Source organism: Mobula hypostoma, chromosome 3 (assembly GCF_963921235.1).
Source record: "Mobula hypostoma chromosome 3, sMobHyp1.1, whole genome shotgun sequence".
NCBI classification, from domain to species: domain Eukaryota; kingdom Metazoa; phylum Chordata; class Chondrichthyes; order Myliobatiformes; family Myliobatidae; genus Mobula; species Mobula hypostoma.
In genome coordinates, this window is record NC_086099.1 from 218,729,156 (window position 1) to 218,751,664 (window position 22,509).

Sequence of the window (22,509 nt, forward strand, 5' to 3'; positions counted from 1 at the left end):
TTGTCAGGATTTAATATCCGAGTTATTGGGAAAGGTTGAAAGGCTGGAGAGTAGGAGAATGAGGGAAGATCTTACACAGATGTACAAAATTATGAGGGCTATAGATAGATTAAATACATGCAGGCCTTTTCCACTCAGGTTGGGTGAGACTAGAACTAGAGGCCATAGGTTTTGGGCAGTGGCCGCAAAGCATGTGCTACCGGGCCGCGAGGAAACGATACGAGTCAACTGTACCTTTCCTCATTCCCTGCCACACACTGTTGAACTTGGAACGCATGTGAGGTCGTTAACCATGCAAGGACATCAGTCGGTCATTAACCTACAACTACTCGATGAGTAAAAAACAAACCATGCTTGAGAGTTTCTTTGGAAGAGATGGTAGGGGACATAAAAAGCCTAATGATGATGATAACGCAAAGACAGCTGAGGCCCAGACTGCAAAAAAAAAGAAAGCTTCCTTCAACAGAAAATATGACGAGTCGTACACAAAATATGGCTTTATTGCGACCGGTGACTGGCACGCTCCAAGCCTCCCGTGTGTGATATGTGGAGACAAGCTGTCTAATGAGGCAATGAAACCATCAAATCTGCTTTGGCAGCTTGATTCCAAGCACCATGCACTAAAGACAAATCCGTTGAGTTTTTTGAGCGGAAAAAACTTGAGCAAGCGAGACAGAAGCAAGTGCTGAGAGCCACCAACTCCACAAATGCTGCTGCTCTGAGAGCGTCGTACTTAGTGGCTAGCCGTATTGCTAAGGCTAAGAAGCCTTTCACTGTTGGTGAAGAATTGATTCTGCCTGCTGCCAAGGACATGTGCCGTAGACTGTTGGGAGAAGCTGCAGCTAACAAGATGGCACAGGTTTCCCTTTCAGCTACCACAGCTTCAAGGAGAATCAATGACATAGCGGAGGACATCAAAGCACAGCTGTTGGAACGGCTTAATGAGTCTGGTTTCATTACCCGAGTCAAAGAGGTTGCTCCTGAATGCCAGTCTACACACTGTGTCACACACAGGGAAATGCTGGCTAGCCAAAAAATGTCACCTGATCTTAACAGCGTCTTGAGTGACGTTGTTGAAGTTATCAATCACATCAAAGCAAAAGCCCTGAACTTACGTCTGTTTGAGCAGCTTTGCGAGGAAATGGATGCAAAGCACAAACGCCTTCTCTTACACACTGAAGTCAGGTGGCTATCAAGGGGGAGAGCCCTGGCCAGGTTTTTGAGTTAAGAGAGCAGCTACAGAGATTTCTTTCAGGAAAAAAGTCACCACTTCAGTGACGAGGCATGGATAGCAAAACTCACTTATCTGTGTGACATCTTCAACCTGCTCAATGAACTCAATTTGTCACTTCAGGGGAGAATGACAACTGTCTTCAAGTTGGCAGATACAGTGTCTGCTTTCATAGCCAAACTGGAACTGTGGGACGGCAAGTGGACAGGGGCATATTTGACATGTTCCCAACATTAGCTGGGAATTTGGGAGCGACTGAGACTCACAGCTGGTGCACGAACACCTATCTTCACTATCAACAGAATTCGAGCATTACTTCCCAACCGCAAATGACCCAAGACATGCAAAGGAATGGGTCCGTGACCCATTTGTGAATGTCCCTGGTGAATCATCCGTGTCAGCGCGGGAAGAAGATCAACTCCTCGAGTTTGCAAATGACGGTGGGCTGAAAAGTAGGTTTGACATAACATCTCCACCGGCATTCTGGATCAAAGTCAAGGCTGAATATCCTGAGATAGCCATGAAAGCAATGAAAACGTTGCTTCCATTTCCAATATCATATCTCTGCAAAGCGGGGTTTTCTGCAATGAATGCAATGAAAACTAAATTGCAAAATAGACTGGATGTAAGGAACCCCCTTATAACTTATAATTGACTTATCACTATATTCATGCGAGAAAAATATGCGCTCTGTGTTTAATATTAAATTCGTTAGATAAACCCTTTTAGAAACAAAATTGAGTGTATTAGCTACTGATAAGTGACTGATCGTTGACTTATCACCTATATTCCAGTCGTGATTAACACATCTCCCCCCGCCCCCCCCCCCCGCCTGGTTGGCCGGTCTGCAAGAATATTGTTATCATTCCTGCCTGTGGCCATCAAACTTTACAACTCCTTCCTTGGAGGGTCAGACACCCTGAGCCAATAGGATGGTCCTGGACTTATTTCCTGGCATAATTTACATATTACTATTTAATTATTTATGGTTTTATTACTATTTAATTATTTATGGTGCAACTGTAACGAAAACCAATTTCCCTCGGGATCAATAAAGTATGACTATGACAATGACTAATATTAAACTGGTCCACGGTGCAAAAAAGGTTGGGAACCCCTGGTTTAGGGCGATGGGTAACTTCTTCATTTAAAGGGTGCACAAGAGTGAAACAAGCTGCCTGCGGTGGATATGGGTTCAATTGCAACATTTAGGACAGGTTTGAATAGGTACATGGACAGGAGGTGTATAGAAGTCTATGTTCCAGATGCAGATAGATGGAATTAGCCATAGAAACTGTTTTTTCGTGGATTAGTCAGGTTAAGGGGCCTTTTTCACTGTTGCAGTGCTTTATAACTTAATGATTCAAATTACACAGGCAGAACTATAGACATCAAAAGTCAATTTTATTTTCCTTAAAGTTGAGCTTTGCCAAATTAGTTTTGTGTATGTCTGCGTGTTCGAAGTTTTTGAATATAAAATAGTACAGGCCTTTCAGCCCACAATATTTTACTGACCTTTTACCTTTATTGAAAATGAATCTAACCCTTCCCTGCCACATAGCCCTCCATTATTTTCTTTCATCCATGTGCCTATCTAAGAGTCTCTTAAACGTCCTTAACCTATCTTTCTCTACCACCATCCCTTGACAGTGCATTCCACACACCCACCATGCTGTGTTAAAAAAACATTACCCCCATGCTTTCCATAGAAACTACAGCACAGAAACAGGCCTTTTGGCCCTTCTTGGCTGTGCCGAACCATTTTCTGCCTAGTCCCACTGACCTGCACACGGACCATATCCCTCCATACACCTCTCATCCATGTATCTGTCCAATTTATTCTTAAATGTTAAAAAAAGAACCCGCATTTTCCACCTCGTCTGGCAGCTCATTCCATACTCCCACCACTCTCTGTGTGTAGAAGCCCCCCCTAACGTTCCCTTTAAACTTTTCCCTCCTCACCCTAAACCCATGTCCTCTGGTTTTTTTCTCCCCTTGCCTCAGTGGAAAAAGTCTGCTTGCATTCACTCTATCTATACCCATCATAATTTTATATACCTCTATCAAATCTCCCCTCATTCTTCTACGCTCCAGGGAATAAAGTCCCAACCTATTCAACCTTTCTCTGTAACTGAGTTTCTCAAGTCCCAGCAACACATCCTTGTAAACCTTCTCTGCACTCTTTCAACCTTATTAATATCCTTCCTGTAATTTGGTGACCAAAACTGAACACAATACTCCAGATTCGGCCTCACCAATGCCTTATACAACCTCATCATAACATTCCAGCTCTTATACTCAATACTTCGATTAATAAAGGCCAATGTACCAAAAGCTCTCTTTACGACCCTATCTACCTGTGATGCCACTTTTACGGAATTTTGTATCTGTATTCCCAGATCCCTCTGTTCCACTGCACTCCTCAGTGCCTTACCATTAACCCTGTATGTTCTACGTTGGTTTGTCCTTCCAACGTGCAATACCTCACATTTGTCAGTATTAAACTCCACCTGCCATTTTTTAGCCCATTTTTCCAGCTGGTCCAAGTCCCTCTGCAGGCTCTGAAAACCTTCCTCACTGTCTACTACACCTCCAATCTTTGTATCATCAGCAAACTTGCTGATCCAATTTACCACATTATCATCCAGATCATTGATATAGATGACAAATAACAATGGACCCAGCACTGATCCCTGTGGCACACCACTAGTCACAGGCCTCCACTCAGAGAAGCAATTCTCTACCACCACTCTCTGGCTTCTTCCATCGAGCCAATGTCTAATCCAATTTACCACCTCTCCATGTATACCTAGCGATATTCCACTAATATGTGTCACACTTTGACTTGACTGTAGAGAGCACCATGGACAAATGTCAGTATAGGAATGGGAAATGCAATTAAAATGGCTTGTGATATTACAAAAACAATCCCCCAGTCTGCATTAACTCTCACTGATCACAGATGCAATCTCACTGATCCTCCACTCTGCTTTGCAACACCTAATTGCAAGAAATACGTCAGGCTACTGCTTATGGATTACAGCTTGCCATTCAATACTATTCTTTCCCCTCAGGACTAATAACGAAGCATCAAGACCTGGGCCTCTGTACCTCTCTACAACTGAATCGTCAACTTTCACAGTCAGTGCAGATTGATAATAACATCTTCTCACTATCAACACAGCCGAACTTCAAGGATGTGTGCCGAGGCCACTGCTCTCTCTATATGCATGATAATGCGGCTAAACACAGCTAAAACTCCCTGATGTGCATAGAATCTCAGATGGTGATGAAGGGACTTACAAGTGTGAGATAGATTGGCTGGTTGAGTGTTGTCACAACAACGTTACACTCAACCACAGCAAGACCAAGCAACTGACTGTGAACTTCGGAAAGAGGAGGTCAGGAGAACATATACCTATCCTCATTGAGGGGGTAACACTGGAAAGGGTGAGCAGCATCACGTTCCTAGATATTTTCATCTCAGAGGACCTCTAATCAGGGCCTGTATCAAAAATGTTGACTGTTTCCCTCCATGAATGCTGCCAGACCCGTAGTTTTGCTATCTTTATGCTTAGAAACATAGAAAACCTACAGCATAATACAGGCCCTTCGGCCCACAAAGCTGTGCTGAACATGTCCTTACCTTAGAAATTACCTGGGGTTACCCATAGCCCTTGATTTTTCTGAGTTCCATGTACCTGTCCAGGAGTCTCTTAAAAGACCCCATTATATACGCCTCCACCACTGTCGCTGGCAGCCCATTCCACGCATTCACCACTCTCTGCGTAAAATACCTACCCGACATCTCCTCTGTACCTACTACCAAGCACCTTAAAACTGTACCCTCTCGTGCTAGCCATTTCAGCCCTGGGAAAAAGCCTTTAACTATCCACACGATCAATGCCTCTCATCATCTTATACATCTCTATCAGGTCACCTTTCATCCTCCGTCACTCCAATGAGAAAAGGCCGAGTTCACTCAACCCATTCTCATAAGGCATGCTCCCCAATCCAGGCAACATCCTCTGCAGCCTTTCTATGGTTTCCACATCCTTCCTATAGCGAGGTGACCAGAACTGAGCACAGTACGACAAGTGAGGTCTGACCAAGGTCCTATATAGCTGCAACATTACCTCTTGGCTCCTAAACTCAATTCCACGATTGATGAAGGACAATGCACCGTATGCTTTCTTAACCACAGAGTCAACCTGCGCAGCTGCTTTGAGCGTCCTAAGGGCTCGGACCCCAAGAGCCCTCTGATCCTCCACACTGAATATATTAATACTATATTCTCCCATCATATTTGACCTACCAAAATGAACCACTTCAAATTTATCTGAGTTGAACTCCATCTGCCACTTCTCAGCCTAGTTTTGCATCCTATCAATGTCCTGCTGTAACTTCTGACAGCCCTCCACACTATCTACAACACCCCCAACCTTTGTGTCATCAGCAAATTTACTAACCCTACACTTCTTCATCCAGGTCATTTATAAAAATCACAAAGAGCAGGGGTCGCAGAACAGATCCCTGAGGCATACCACTGGTGAACGACCTCCATGCAGAATATGAGCCATCTGCAACCACTCTGTCTTCTGTGAGGAAGTCAGTTCTGGATTCACAAAGCAATGCCCTCTTGGATCCCATGCCTCCTTACTTTCTCAATAAGCCTTGCATGGAGTACCTTATCAAATGCCGTGCTGAAATCCATATACACTACATCTACTGCTCTACCTTCATCAATGTGCTTAGTCACATCCTCAAAAAGTTCAATCAGGCTTGTAAGGCATGACCTGTCTTTCACAAAGCCATGCTGACTATTCCTTATCATATTATACCTCTCCAAATGCTCATAAATCCTGCCTCTCAGGATCTTCTCCATCAACTTACCAACTACTGAAGTAAGACTCACCGTCCTATAATTTCCTGAGTTATCTCTACTCCCTTTCCTGAATATTGAAACAACATCCGCAACCCTCCAATCCTCTGGAACCTCTCCCGTCCCCTCTGATGATGCAAAGATCATCGCCAGAGGCTCAGTAATCTCCTCCCTCGCCTCCCACAGTAGCCTGTGGTACATCTCGTCCGGTCCCGGTGACTTATCCAACTTGATGCTTTCCAAAAGCTCCAGCACATCCTCATTCTTAATATCTACATGCACAAGCTTTTCAGTCTGCTGCAAGTCATCCCTACAATCGCCAAGATCCTTTTCCATCGTGAATACTGAAGCAAAGTATTCATTAAGTACCTCTGCTATCTCCTCCAGTTTCATACACACTTTCCACCGTCACACTTGATTGGTCCTATTTTCTCACGTCTTATCCTCTTGCTCGTCACATACTTGTAGAATGCCTTCCTTAATCCTGGTCACCAAGGCCTTCTCATGGCCCTTTCTAGCTCTCCTAATTTCTTTCTCAAGCTTCCTCCTGCTAGCCTTATAACCTTCTAGATCTCTATCATTACCTAGTTTTTTTGAACCTTTCATAAGCTCCTTTTCTTCTTGACTAGATTTACAACAGCCTTTGTACACCATGATTCCTGTACCCTACCATCCTTTCCCTGTCTCATTGTACCTATGCATAACTCCACACAAGTATCCCCTGAACATTTGCCACATTTCTTCCATACATTTCCCTGAGAACATCTGTTCCCAATTTATGCTTCCAAGTTCCTGCCTGACAGCCTCATAATTCCCCTTACTCCAATTAAACACTTTCCTAACTAGTCTGTTGCTATCCCTCTCCAATGCTATGGTGAAGGAGATAGAATTGTGATCACTATCTCCAAAATGCTCTCCCACTGAGAGATTTGACACCTGACCAGGTTCACTTCCCAATACCAGATCAAGTACAGCCTCTCCTCTTGTAGGCTTATCTACATAGTGTCAAGAAACCTTCTTGAACACACCTAATAAACTCCACCCCATCTAAACCCCTTGCTCTAGGGCATGCCAATCGATATTTGGGAAATTAAAATCTCCCACCACCACAACCCAGTTATTGTTACACCTTCCCAGAATCTGTCTTCCCATCTGTTCCTCAATGTCCTGGTTGCTATTGGGTGGTCTATATAAAAAAAAACACCCAGTAGAGTTATTGACCCCTTCCTGTTCCTAACTTCCACCCACAGAGACTCCAGAGACAACCCCTCCATGTCTTCCTCCTTTTCTGCAGCCATGACACTATCTTTGATCAACAGTGCCATGCACCCATCTCTTTTGCCTCCCTCCCTGTCCTTTCTGAAACATCTTAAACCTGCCACTCAAAGTAACTATCCCTGCCTCTGAGCCATCCAAGTCTCTGTAATAGCCAGAACATCATAGCTCCAAGTACTGATCCATGCTCAAAGCTCATCCGCTTTGTTCATAACACTCCTTGCATTAAAATAGACACATCTCAAACCATTGGTCTGAACGCATCCCTTCTCTGTCACCTACCTATTCTCCCTCTTGCACTGTCTCCAAGCTTTCACTATTTGTGAGCCAACCTGCTCTTCCTCCATCTCTTCAATTTGGTCCCCACCCCCCAGCAATCCTAGTTTAGACTCTCCCCAATAACCTTAGCAAACCTCCCCACCAGGATATTGGTCCCCCTGGGATTCAAGCGCAATCTGTCCTTATTGTACAGGTCACTCCTGCCCCAAAAGAGGTCCCAATGATCCAGAAATCTGAATCTCTGCCCCCTGCTCCAATCCCTCAGCCACGCATTTATCCTCCTCTTCACTCTATTCCTATACTCACTGTCACGTGGCACAGGCAGTAATCCCGAGATGACTACCTTTGTGGTCCTGCTTCTCAACTTCCTTCCTAACTTCCTGTAGTTTGCTTTCAGGACCTCCTCCCTTTTCCTGCTTATGTCATTGGTACCAATATGTATCATGACCTCTGGCTATTCTCCTTCTCACTTCAGGATATCGTGGACGTGATCAGAAACATCCCAGACCCTGGCACCTGGAAGGCATCCGTGCTTCTTTCCTGCATCCTCAGAATCGCTTGTCTGACCCCCTAACTATAGAGTCCCCTATCACTGATGCCATCCTCTTCATTTCCCTACCCTTCTGAGCCACAGGACCAGACTCTGTGCCTGAGGTGCGGCCAGTGTTGCTTCCGCTAGGTAGGCCGTCCCCCTCAACAGTACTCGAGGAGTACTTATTGTCAAGGGGTACATGTTGCTCTTGATTTCCAGCACCTGCAGTTTCTTGTGTTTAATAAGGGAAGTGGTTGATGGGAATGGAAGAGTGGACCAGGGAGTCATGCTGAGAAGTCATTGCAAAAAACTGAAAAGGTAGAGAGGAGAACATGTCCAGTGGTAGATGAAAACGAAGAGTGATTTTTTTCAATGTGGATTGGGATATCATAGCCATTTCAGAAACATGGCTGAAGGGTACGACTGGCAGCTAAATGTTCTAGGAAACAGGTGCTATATGCAGTATTGAAGTGGAAGAGAGAGAGGAGGTGGGGTTGTATTTTTGATAAAGGAGAATGTCAACACAATAGCCCAAAATGAAACTACTATGGAATCACTCAGAGGGGCTTTATGGGTGGAGCTGAAAAATGAGGGAATGATTGCCTTGATCAGGGCTTATAAGGGGTACAATTTGTTAACTATGTCCAGAGAACTCTCCTCAGGCCTTACCTGGGAGAGAGTAAAGCTTGACTTACTTTTGGGAAATAGGACAAGATGAGTGACTGGGGTGTCGGTGGGGGAGAACTGTTGGACTAATGATCATACTTCTGTTCGTTTTAAATTAGAACACAGGACATAGAAATCTACAGTACGTTACAGGCCCTTTGGCCCACAATGTTGTGCCAACCATGTAACCTACTTCAGAAACTGCCTAGAATTTCCCTGCCGCATAGCCCTCCTTTTTCCTAAGCTCCATGTACCTACCTAAGAGTCTCTTAGAAGACCCTATTGCATCTGCCTGTACCATCGTCACTGGCAGTGCATTCCACACACCCACCACCCTGTGTGAAAAACTTAACTCTGACGTCCCCCTTGTACTTACTTCCAGGCACTTTAAAACTATGCCCCCTCATGTTAGCCATTTCAGCCCTGGGAAAAAGCCTCTGGCTATCCACATGATCAATGCCTCTCATCATCTTATACACCTCTATCAGGTCACCTCTCATCCTCCATCGCTGCAAGGAGAAAAGGCCAAATTCACTCAACCTATTCTAATAAGGCATGTTCTCCAATCTAGGCAGCATCCTTGTAAATCTCCTCTGCCCTCTCTCTATAGTATTCACTTCCTTCCTATAGTGAGGTGGTCAGAAATGAACACGGTACTCCAAGTGGGGTCTAACTGGGGTCCTGCACAGCTTTAACATTACCTCACAGCTAATTTAAATTAGTTATGGAAAAGGACAAACCTGGTCCACAAGTTAAAGTTCTAAATTGAGGCAAGAGAAATTTTGATGATATTAAGATAGAAAATTGCAAAAGTTTATTAGGGTAGGTTGTTTGTAGGGAAAGGGACTTCTGGCAAGTGTGAGATTTTTAAAAGTGTGATATCAAGAGTTCAAGGTCTGCATGTTCCTGTAAGAATGAGGGGCAAATTTGGCAGGTGCAGGGAACCCTGGATGATGAGGGATATTAATGCTTTAGAGAGGAATGGCCAGGTACAGGCAGCTGGGATCAAGTGAAACCCTGGAGGAGTATAGGAATTGCAGAAGTATATTCAACAAGGAGATCAGAAGGGCAAAAATGAGGCACAAGATAGATTTGGGAGATAAGATTAAGGAGAATCCAAACGGATTTTATAAGTATATTTAGTGAAAAATAGTAACTAGAGTAAATTAGGGCCCCTCAAACCAAAGTGTATATCTTTGTGTGGAACCTTAGGAGATAAGCAATGTCCTCAATGAATATTTTTCTCCTGTTTTTACTGTAGAAAAGGATACGAAGACCTTGCAAGGTGACAGGCCCTAATGGAGTACCTGGTAGGGCTCTGAAAACTTGTGCCAACCAACTGGCAGAGGTGTTCAAAGATATTTTCAATCTCTCATTGCTCGTTAGAAGTTCCCACCTGTTTCAAAAGGGCTACAATTATACCAGTGCTCAAGAAGAGCAGAGTGAGCGGCCTTAACAACTATCACCAGTAGCACTCACATCTACAGTGATGAAGTGCATTGAGGGGTAAGTTATGGCTAGAATTAACTCCCATCCCAGCAAAGGACTTGGACTCACTGCAATTTACCTATCGCCACAACAGGTCTACGGCAGACAGAATCTCATTGGCTCTTCACATTGCCTTGGATCGCCTGGAAAATATAAATGCCTATGTCAGGATGCTGTTGATTGACTACATCTCAGTGTTTAACACAATCATTCTTACAGCTCTGAGTGAAAAGCTCCAGAACCTGGGCGCCTGTGCCTCCTTCTGTAACTTAACAGGAAGACCACAATCTGTGCGGATCAGAAATAACATCTCCACCTCGTTGACAGAAAACACTGCTGCACCTCAGGGATGTATGCTTTAGCCCACTGCACTACTCTTCTACATCCATGACTGTGTGGCCAGGCGCAGCCCAAATGTCATCTATACATTTGTTGGCAATACAACCATTGTTGGCAAAATTTCAGATAGTGACGAGAGGACATACATGAGCAAGACATATTAGTTAGTTGAATGGTGTTGTAGCAACAACCTTGCACTGGAAGTCAGTAAGACCAAAGAACTGATTGTGGACTTCGGAAAAGTTAAAACAAGGGAACACACACCAGACCTCAAAGGGATCAGAAGTGGAAAGTGAGCAAATTCAGGTTCCTGGGTGTCAACAGCTCTCAGGATCTAACCTATTGATGCAGCTACAAAGAAGGCACAACAGCTGCTGTATTTCATTAAAAGTTTGAGGAGATTTGGTACATCACCAAAAACATTAGCAAATTTCTAAGATGTACTGTGGAGAGCATTCTAACTGACTGTATCGTGATCTGGTTGGGGGGGGGTAGGGAGGGGCTACTGCAGAGGATCGAAGTAAGCTCCAGAGAGTTGTAAACTTAGTCATGGGCACTAGCCTCTGTAGTATTCAGAACATCTTCAAGGAGTGATTCAGGAACATTTTCTTCCCCTCTTTCCCTTCTGCCATCCCATGAACACTACCTCACTACTTTTTTTAATTTCTATTTTCGCACTTATTTGATTTAACTATTTACTATACTTACTATAATTCTCAGTTTCATTCTGTATTGCTTTGTTCTTCTGCCACAAAATCAACAATTTTCATGACATATGCCGGTGATATTAAACCTGATTTGGAGTTGATTCTGACTAGTATTTTATAAGAGGGGATTCAAAGGAATAAGATATACAAGCATTTGGAAAGACAGGTTGGTTAGTGATAGCACAGATTTATGCACCCAGATCATATCTCACAAATTAATTGAATTTTTTGGAGCAGTAACCAAGAGTAGACATAGCTTATATGGCGTTTGTTAAGATTCTGCATGGTAAGATGCCATGAAAAATTAGACAGCATGGGATCCAGGGAGAACTAGCAGAACAGTTTGATAGTAGGAAGCACAGGCTGATGTGAAACAACGTTTATCAGACTGGAGGCCCATAAGTAGTGGTGTTCCTCAAGGTTCTGCGTTAGGTCCAGTACTACTTTTCACCTCTATCAATGATTAGATGAGAAAGTACAAAGCATGGTTAGCATACAGATTATATTAAAATGGTGTTAATGAGGATGGTTATTAGGAATTACAGAGGTATCTTGATCAACTGGGTAAATAGGCAAATGGACTTTTAATTCAGTTAAGTATGAAGTGCTGCATCATGGAAAGAAAAAAAACAGGGTAGGACTTTCATAGTGAAAGGTAGGGCTCTGCAAAGTATTGTAGAAAAGGGCAACCTAATAATACTACTACATGGTTCCCTGAAAATGGTGTTGCAATTAGACAGTAGTAAAGAAGCCTTTTGGTATGCTAGCTTTATCAGTCATGGCACTGACTATAAAAATTGGGATGTTATGTTGCAGTTGTACAAGACATTGGTGAGGCCACATTTAGAATACTGTGCTCAGTTTTGGACACCCTGCAAGAGAAAGATGTTATTAATCTGGGAACAGTGCAAAGAAAGATTTATAAGGATTTGCCAGAGCTTGAGGGGCTGAGTCATGGAGCAGGTTGGGACTTTCTTATTTTGAGCACAGGAGAATGTGGGTGATCTTATAGAGGTGCTTAAAATTATGTGGGAGATAAATAGGGTAAATGTGCATATTATTTTTCTCAGGGTTGGGGAATCAAGAACTAGAGGGCATAGGTTTAAGGTGAGTGAGGATACATTTAATAGAACCTGAGGGGCAAAATTTTCACCCAGAAAATGATAACAAGGCACAGAGGTTAGAAAGAGTGAGGAAATAGTTTAGATGAAACTATTTGGATATGGATGAAGGAAATCATTGGACCTTCAATGTACCAGTTAGCATTCAGTTAATTTGGGAACAATACATTTGAAAATCAAGATATCAAACTTGGTACTAAATTCAATGGTCTGCTGATCAGCAGCAATTCTTCCCTCCAACAAGCTTTTCTAAAGCAAGCACCTCAAGGCACTGGAAAAATATCACTAACACAAACTCTGCAAGATCCTGCAAATTCATTGGGAGAATAAGAAAACAAACTGTGGCATCCAGGTAATCATTTCCAGTTCTGCCCAACTTACATTCTGTTGCTTATATTTGGGCAGGTCATATCATTTAAACATCCAACGCCAGACCTGCAATTCTATTCCAAGCTCTTTCACAGAAAAGACCAAAGCAAAAGATTTAAGTCTGTGCTCAAAGCCTCCTTAAAAGAATTCAACATCCCTAATGACTACTGGAAATATTTGGCATTAACAACTCAAGGTGGAGTAGCATCAAAGACAGTATTAAGAACTTTAAGTACTGTACATACATTCTAAGCACAATGAAATCATGGAAATGCACAAAAGGAATGTATTACTTAACAAACCATAGCACCACCCACACTTCCTTCTGGTCCATTTGAGAAGTGTTCAGTTGCATACTGGCCTCATGAACTACAAAGCTAAAGTGGAAGCAAGTCATCTTCAATCCCAAGGGACTTGTTGGGGGGAAAAAAAAAGGAGCTGGGGCAAATAGGCAATTTAATGGAGGAAGTTAGTGATGGGCACAGAAATTAACACAGAATTTTGTCTTAAAATCAAATGCAACACCAACCAGGGTGTGAAAGTTATTAAGGCAGTTAGAGTATTTTAATAATTCATATCTTGGTGCATAGTTTTTTGAATTTATTTTAATCAAATTCTAGTGTTATTATGTTAACTTAAAAAATACAAAATAAAAAATGAATAGCTGAACAAAAAAATTAACAGCAGGATAACACATTTACTATTAAAATCTATTATCAGGAATCCTCTTTATATAGCATCTGAGTTGTCTGACTTTTTAAAGACAAATCTTCATACAGTTCTTTTATTACAGGTGCAGTGGATTCCAGTTAATTGGGACATATCGGGACCAGGAATCAAGACATTTTGGCCAAATTAAGTGGTTGCCCCAATTAGCTGAAGTTTCGTGGAAATCAACTTCTTCAGACAAATTACCAGAGGAAGTGATTGAGGTAGGTATAATGATAACAATTAAAAGACATTTGGATAGATACATGGATAGGAAAGATTTAGAGGGATACAGATCAAGTATGGGCACCTTGGTCAGCATGGATGAGTTGGCCCAAAGGGCATGTTTCCATACTGTGGGACTCAATGGCTTGATGAATCATGTCAGAATCAGAATCTGGTTTATTATCACTGGCATGTGACGTGAAATTTGTTAACTTAGCAACAGCAGTTCATTGCAATACCAAATATAGAAGCAAAAAAAAAGTAGTAAATTAATCACAGTATACGTATGTATATTGAATAGATTAAAAATTGTGCAAAAAGAAACAGAAATAATATATATTAAAAAGGTGAGGTAGTGTTCGATGTCCATTTAGGAATCGGATGACAGAGGAGAAGAAGCTGTTCCTGAATCACTGAGTGTGTGCCTTCAGGCTTCTGTATCTCCTACCTGATGGTAGCAGTGAGAAAAGGGCATGCCCTGGGTGCTGGAGATCCTTAATAATGGGCACTGCCTTTCTGAGACACCGCTCCTTTCAAGATGTCCTGGGTACTTTGTAGGCTAGTACCCAAGATGGAAGTGACTAAATTTACAAAGCTTCTTTCAGGCCTGTGCAGTAGCCCCCCATAACAGACGGTGATGCAGCCTGTCAGAATGCTCGCCATGGTACATCTATAGAAGTTTCTGAGTGTTTTTGTTGACATACCAAATCTCTTCAAACTCCTAATGAAGTATAGCCACTGTCTTGCCTTCTTTATGACTGCATCAATATGCTGGGACCAGGTTAGATCCTCAGAGATCTTAACACCCAAGAACTTGAAACTGCTCACTCTCTCCATTTCTGATCATTCCATGAGGATTGGTATGTGTTCCTTCATTCTACCCTTCTGGATGTCCACAGTCAGCTCTTTCATGTTACTGACGTTGAGTGCAGGTTGTTGCTGTGCCACCACTCCACCAGTTGGCATAACTCGCTCCTACACACCCTCTTGTCACCACCTGAGATTCTACCAACAATGGTTGTATCATCAGCAAATTTATAGATGGTATTTGAGTTATGTCTAGCCACACAGTCATGGGAATTTAGAGAGTAGAGTAGTGGACTAAGCACACACCCGAGGTGCGCCAGTGTTAATCGTCAGCTAGGAGGAGATGTCATCTCCAATCCGCACAGATTGTGGTCTTCTAGTTAGGAAGTTGAGGATCCAATTGCAGAGGGATATACAGAGGCCCAGGTTCTGCAACTTCTCAATCAGGATTGTGGGAATGATGGTATTAAATGCTGAGCTATAGTCAATGAACAGCATCCTGACATGCTGTGTGACTCAATGGCTTGATGAATCATGTCCCTTCTCACTCTTCTAAAATCAGTTTAAAAAGACAACTACTATTTAACTGAGAAACAAATTATGCACTTAAATGAAATACAGAACAAATAAGATTAGAGTATTACTACAATACTATAAAACTGTGTATTAGTATAGACAGAGGAATTCATCCAGTGAACACTGCCATGTTCTTTTGACTGAATGCAAATGAACAAAATCAGCGCAGACAACTACTGCAGATGGTGGACTGCCTTCATTGCTTTCCTGCATGAAGTAGTATCAAAAATCACTGCTTTTTAATTCAGCATCAGTTGGCCCAAATGAATAACATAACACTAACGTAAGTAATTGATGCTATTTAAAAACTGCTCGCTATAAGCAATATGTAGTGCCTAATAGCCACACATGTACACACAACTGGCGCTACTTAGAAACTGTTGCAACTTCCAAATCTTCATTTTCATTGTAATATTCAAGCTGATTGTCAATATCTTCAAATTCATTGCTGTTCCTAACTTGCTGAAGTAGTGAAATCATTTCATTTCCATTCCTCGCTGTTTCTCACATCTCCAAGACACAATGCTTAAAACCAGTGATCAAAACAGAAACATGAGAAGCTCTGCAGATGCTGGAAATCCAAAGCAACACACAAAATGAAAGGTCTCGACTGAAACGCTGACTGTTTACGCTTTTCCATAGATGCTGCCTGGCCTGATGAGTTCCTCCAGCATTGTGTGTGTGATCAATACAGTTCTGAGTTATCCTACTGTTTATTTTTATCAAGCATCAGTGACATAGATCACTGCTTTCTGAACACAAACGTACACAAATGACGCTATTTAAAAACTGTTCACTCTAAGCACGGCATGTAACAGACTCTAGTTAGAAACTGTTCAGTAATATTCATCTTGTAATACAGGTGTCCCCCGCTTTTCGAACGTTCGCTTTACGAAACCTCACCGTTACAAAAGACCTACATTAGCACCCTGTTTTCGCTTTCAGAAAGTGTTTTCACTGTTATGAAAAAAAGGCAGCACGCGCCCTGAGCAGCCGCTGTCCCCCGGATTTTCGCCGGCATTGCTTAAACACGAGCCTGTGAGCAGCCGTTTGCAAGATGAGTTCTAAGGTATCAAAAAAGCCTGAAAGAGCTTGTAAGGGTGTTACACTTAGTGTAAAACTAGACATAATTAAGCATTTTGATCGTAGTGAACGAAGTAAGGACAATGTGAGTTTGGCTTGTGGAAGCTGACGAACATGATGTTGAAGAGGTTTTGGCATCCCATGACCAAGAACTGACAGATGAACAGCTGATGTAATTGGAAGAAAAAAGGATAACAATCGAAACCGAATGAGTAATGATAAAGTACGACTTTAATTTTGAAAGGGTACGTCGATTTAGGAGATATTTGCAGGATGGTTTGAGTCCTTACAAAGAACTGTGTGATAGAAAAATGCACAAGGCTCAGCAGTCAAGCAAGCCTTCCACATCAGCCACAGCAGATGACGAACCTCGACCTTCGACATCGAGGTGGGCAGAGATAGAAGAAGATGAGCTGTCTGCTCTAATGGAAACAGACGACGGTGAGATGACACCCCAGTGTTCCACCACCCCAACCCCCAGGCCACGGACAGATACCAATTCGCGGAGATTGCAATGGTTGCCAGGAAGCGCACAGCACATCTTTAAGAAAAAAGCCAAAATAAACATGCTAATTAATTAGGTGCCGCCCCACACATAATTGTCGGCCCAGATCAGAGACGACGCAATCGGAAATCGGCACTGATCTGGGCCGACAATTACGTGTTGGGTGGCCCCTAATTAGCTTGTTTATTTTGGCTTTTTTCTTAAAGATGTGCTGTGTGCCTCCCAGCTACTGCTGGACCCCTGTGTGCTTCGCGGCAATGTATAGCTCAGCAGTCTGGAGGGTGGGGGCCACTGCACCCCCAAACCTGCAACGATTCAGTCTAACACACCTAGTTGTTTCTCACATCTTCAAGACACAATGCTTAAAACCAATGCAAAAGCAGTCTCCTATCCTAATTAAGTGGCATGGTGTCCCAAATAAACTAAAGTAATACTGGCTATTTTCTTGATGCTTTTGTTACCCCAAAGGGTTATCCCAAATAAGCAGCTGCTCCCAATTAACCAATGGCCCAATTAACTGTTGTGCAAAAGTCAATGTAAATTTTATATAATTTCACTTTTCTTTAACCTTGTGCCCCAAACATCACCACACCTCAATAACAAGCAAATGTTTTGAGAGGGTGGTCAAGGACTAACATCTGCAACATGCTACCACCCACACTGAGCCCCCTACAATTCACCTACCAACACAACTGATCAACAGATGACGCAATAGCCACAGCTCTACACACCGTCCTTACACACCTGGAGAAGAAGGATACTTATGTGAGAATGCCGTCCTTGGATTACAGTTCAGCATTCAACACCGTAATTCCCTCCAGGCTCAACAAAAAGCTCAGAGACCTCGGCCTTCAGCCTTCCTTGTGCAGCTTTATCCTGGACTTCCTGTCATACCACCGACAGTTGGTAAGAGTGGGCTCCCTCACCTATGCCCCTCAACACAGGTGCCCCTCAGAGATGTGTACTAAGCCCCCTCCTTTCCTCTCTCTATACCCATGACTGTTGCCACCCACAGCTCCAGTCTGCGAATTAAATTTGCTGACCACACTACACTGATTGGCCTAATCTCAAATAATAATGAGGCAGCCTACAGAGAAGAAGTCATCACCCTGACACAATGGTGTCAAGAAAACAATCTCTCCCTCAATGTCGCAAAATTAGAGGAGCTGCTTGTGGACTACAGGAGGAATGGAGACAGGCTAAACCCTATTGACATCGATGGATCTGAGGCTGAGAGGGTGAACAGCTTTAAGCTTCTTGGCATAAACATCACCGAGGATCTCATGTGGTCTGTACATACCAACTGTGTGGTGAAAAAGGCATAACAGCACCTCTTTCACCTCAGATGGTTGAAGAAGTATGGTATGGGCCCCCAAATCTCAAGAACTTTCTACAGGGGCACAATTGAGAGCATTCTGACTGGCTACCTAGTATGGGAACTGTACTTCCCTCAATCGCAGGTCTCTGCAGAGTGGTGCGGACAGCCCAACGCATCTATAGATGTGAACTTCCCACTATTGAGGACATTTACAAAGACAGATGTGTAAAAAGGGCCCCAAGGATCTTTGGGGACCCGAGTCACCCAACCACAAACCGCTCCAGCTGCTACCATCCGGCAAACAGTACTGCAGCATAAAAGCCAGAACCAAAGGCTCAGGGACAGCTTCTTCCACCAGACCTTCAGACTGCTTAATTCATGCTGACGTAACTGTATTTCTATGTTATATTGACTATTCTGTTGTACATAATATTTATTACAAATTACTATAAATTGCACATTTAAATGGGTAAGTCACAAAGATTTTTACTCCTCATGCATAAGGATGTAAGTAATAAAGTCAATTCAGTTAATATCTACATAACAATGACATTAAGATCCTTAATTACTTGTTTCACCCTTCAACTACTTCACTGCCTTATTTTGCACTTTTGACATGATTCTCATTATCGCATCACTGGCAAAGAGCACGTGTAAATTTGCTTGTATACACTGATACAGGGACGCCTCTATCACCTTCAATAAAGCTTTTCAATTAATTTCACCTCATAGAACTGCTGCAGTTAAAGTTTTATCTTAACTTTTCTGCTTTAAAATGGATTGATTTCCCAATACAACACTGTCTCCCCACCCACCCCCTCATACCAGAAGTGCTACCAAGCAATGGTCTGTGGTTGTCACTGAGTGCACAGAACCAGTCAGCTACACCACTGATGTGAGCAGTCAGTTCAAGAACTGCTTCCAATTTACACAGAGCCCAAATGTTGTCAGCAATGCAATCAAAGCTGCAAGTATGAAGGCAGTATTACAGTATATACTTCAACATTTCCTGGAGCCTTATGACGCTGGCTAAAAAACTGCATGTAAAATTTATCAAGGTCATTCTAAATGTCATAGCCCAAACCATAATTAGAACCTTTAAAATATATTGTACATCTGCTAAAACTGAAAAAGAAAATTGAAATATGTACATTCAAGATTACGTGCACTCAAGCATTTAAAACAGTTGCTACAATATTTTTTTCTTAACTATACTTAAGGTTTTATGGAGTCATACTTTCCACATTCTTCCAATTCTATACTGGCTGAAATCTTTCCATCCACAAATGAGAGACAGCCCACAGATTCCATCAGAACTTCCTTTTTTCTCTTCTTTGGATTAACATCAGCTGCACTCTCAAGCAAACAAATATTAATTCCAAAAAGGAGCACTTTTCAATCCAACTTATTTTGAAAACAACAGCATTATCCTCTAAACTTCCTGCTCAAGCACTGAATTGCTCCAAGTTTGAACTGATTTAAAAAAAAACAAAGTCACCATCTCAGGACACACTCTACAATGAGCTCAACTGGTAGGAAGCTGACTCACAGATGTGCATAGTTAACATCTGCTCATATCCGCAATGTCAGGACACTCCTGGACTCTCATGCAGCGACTGGAAAGTATTTCGAACTGTCAAACAAAACTAAAACAGTACATAAAGCCTAACTTTAAAACAAATTACAAAATGACACATCAGCAGATATTTAAATTGATTTGTTCAAAATACAGTGAATTCTCGTTAATTGGGCCATCGGTTAATCGGTATAGCTGCTTATTTGGACAACTTTAAAGAACTAATCGAGAAAATAGCCGGGATTTCCTTCCTTATTTCGGACACTATGACACGTAATTGGGACAAGAGACAGTCACCAAACAGTTTCTAACTAGTGTTAGTTGCGTGCAGTTGTGTGGCCATTAGACATTACACTGTACTTAGAGTGAACAGTTTTAAAATAGCGTCATTTGCATTTGCATTCAACAAGCAGTGACTTATGTCACCAATATTTGGCAAGAAATAAATAGCAAAACAATTCAGAACTGATTTGATCATTGTGGTTTCAAGCATTCTGTCCTGGAGATGCAAGAAACAGCCAGGAGCGATAATGAAATGATTTCATTACTCCAGTAAATAAGAAACTATAAAGAATTTGAAGGTATCAATACTCGCAATGAATGTTACAATGGAAATGAAAATTTGGAAGATGCAACAGTTTCTAACAAGTGTCAGTTACATATACTTGTGTAGCTATTCGACACTACACCATGCTCAGAGTGAACAGTTTTTAAATGGCGTTAGTTTCATATGCTAGTATTAAGTTATTCATTTGGGCTGACTGATGCCGAATTGAAAAGCAGTGGTTTTTGACACTATTTCATGTAGGAAGGGTTGTAAAGAAAGTTTTTGACATGCTAGCCTTCATAAATCAATGTATTAAGTACAGGAGGTGGGAAGTTATGTTGAAATTGTATAAGATGTTGGTGAGGCCCAATTTGGAGTATTGTGTCCAGTTTTGGTCAGCTACCTTATATCTACAGAAAAAATATAAATAAGATTGAAAAAGCGCAGAGAATGTTACTGGGACTGGAGGACCTGAGTTATAGAGAAAGGTTGAATAGGTTAGGACTTTATTCCCTCGAACATAGAAGACTGAGAGGAAATTTGATAGAGGCATACAAAATTATGAGAGGTATAGATAGGGTAAATGCAAGATGGTTTTTTAAGTGAGACTAGAACTAGAGGTCAAGGGTTAAGGGTGAAAGGTGAAATGTTTTGGGGGAATTTCTTCACAGCAGGTGGAGTGTGGAATGATCTTCCAGTGCAGGTGGTGGTGCAGGATCAATTTCAACATGCAAGAGGAATTTGGATAGGTACATGGATGGGATGGGTATGAGATCATACGACAATAACATAGGAGCAGAATTAGGCCACATGGCCCATTGAGTCTGCTTCACCATTTCATCATGGCTGATCCAATTTTTCTCTCAGTGCCAATCTCTTGCCTGCTCCCTGTGCCCCTTCATGCCCTGACCAATCAAGAATCTATCAACCTCTGTTTTAGATAAAAGACTTGGCCTCTACAGCTGCCTAAGCAAATAATTTCCAGATTCACCACTGTCTGGTTAAAGAAATTCCTCATCTCCATTCTAAAAGGACATCCTTATAGTCTGAGGCTGTGTCCTCTGGTCTCAGACTCTCCAACCATAGGAAACATCCTCTCCATAGGTACGAAGGTCTACATTCCAGGTGCAGGTCATCTGGACAGGCAGATCAATGGTTCGGCATGGACGAGATGGGCTGAGGTGACTGTTTTTATGTTGCAGTGTTTGATACCTCTACGAAGGCAATGAAGGCAGCTCATTATTTGCACTAGGTGCCTGTGACAATTTTGTTAACTTACAGTAAATCAAAAGAACACAGCAGCATACACTGGATGAATTCCTCCATTGGTAACTATTAGGTTTTAAAATAATGTTCCAATTTGTTCTGTATTTCACTTAAATATTTATTTTATTACTCAGTTAACTGTAGTTTGCCTTTTTTTTTTACACTATTTCTATGAAACTTCAGCTAATTGGGCCAAAATGTGTCACAATTAACCAGAATCCACTGCATTATGTCTTTATTGTCCTTATAATGTCCTTAAGCAGAAAATCATGCCTTTCATACAGCAGAGAATACTTGTTTTGGAAATATGATGTTACAAACATACACAAATTGCACAAAGATTGAATTGTTGTAAGGCTGGCAGGCTAATTAACATTTTATCTAATTTGATTTTACTGCTTAAACAGTTCCTTCCTCCCTAAAATTTAAACGACAACAGTGTTTTCCCATCTCCTCTTCCTATTCTAAGACCATTCTTTCTGGGTGGGTCTCCAGTGGTACTGGAAGTTACGTGAACATGGACTATGAACATTCCCAAATCGGTCAACTATCAGAATCAAGCCAACACATCCAGTTTCAAGTATATTATCAAATAATGTATAAACTATATAATTTATAACATATATAAGAATGCATTTCCAGCTGGGAACTACTAGCAGCAATCAGACACAGGAAGGCTGGTTGATTTTTCTGCTTTTTTTCCAACAGCCAAAATTTACTGGTATTTGTTTATACAAAGGCTATTCCTCTTTAGTTTGTTCTGATAATGAAAGTTCCCAGTGAAGTGTTTTTCCAAAATCTGCATTCCATTGTAAATGCCAAACTTTTAATCATCTGTCCACTGCTTCTAGCCAGACAATAAAAACATCAGTACCCTAGTTCCTTAAGGAAGTCAAAGTCGTCCAACTTCCAAAGATCGCAACACAGGAATTCCAGAAGTTCCAACATTAAAAGATGTTTCACATGTCCTATTTTTTTTTGTTCAGAGCAAGGCAAAATTTAGAGAAAA

At 41.9% G+C, this 22,509-nt stretch overlaps 1 protein-coding gene across 8 annotated transcripts in view; it reads right to left on the bottom strand.

Annotated features, from left to right (window-relative positions):
* gjc2 (gap junction protein gamma 2) overlaps window positions 1-22,509 on the bottom strand; it is a 147,001-nt gene that overhangs the window by 53,810 nt on the left and 70,682 nt on the right. The window contains exons 1-2 of one of the 8 annotated variants that reach the window (XM_063044522.1): window positions 19,349-19,553; window positions 10,433-10,496 (exon numbers count right to left, since the gene is read on the bottom strand). The exons of 6 other annotated variants lie outside the window; for them this stretch is intronic. The gene's annotated coding sequence lies outside the window, so the exon portion shown is untranslated. Of the gene's footprint in view, window positions 1-10,432; window positions 10,497-19,348; window positions 19,554-22,509 lie in introns of those variants that run through there. One more of the 8 variants, XM_063044521.1, reaches the window with a different exon arrangement.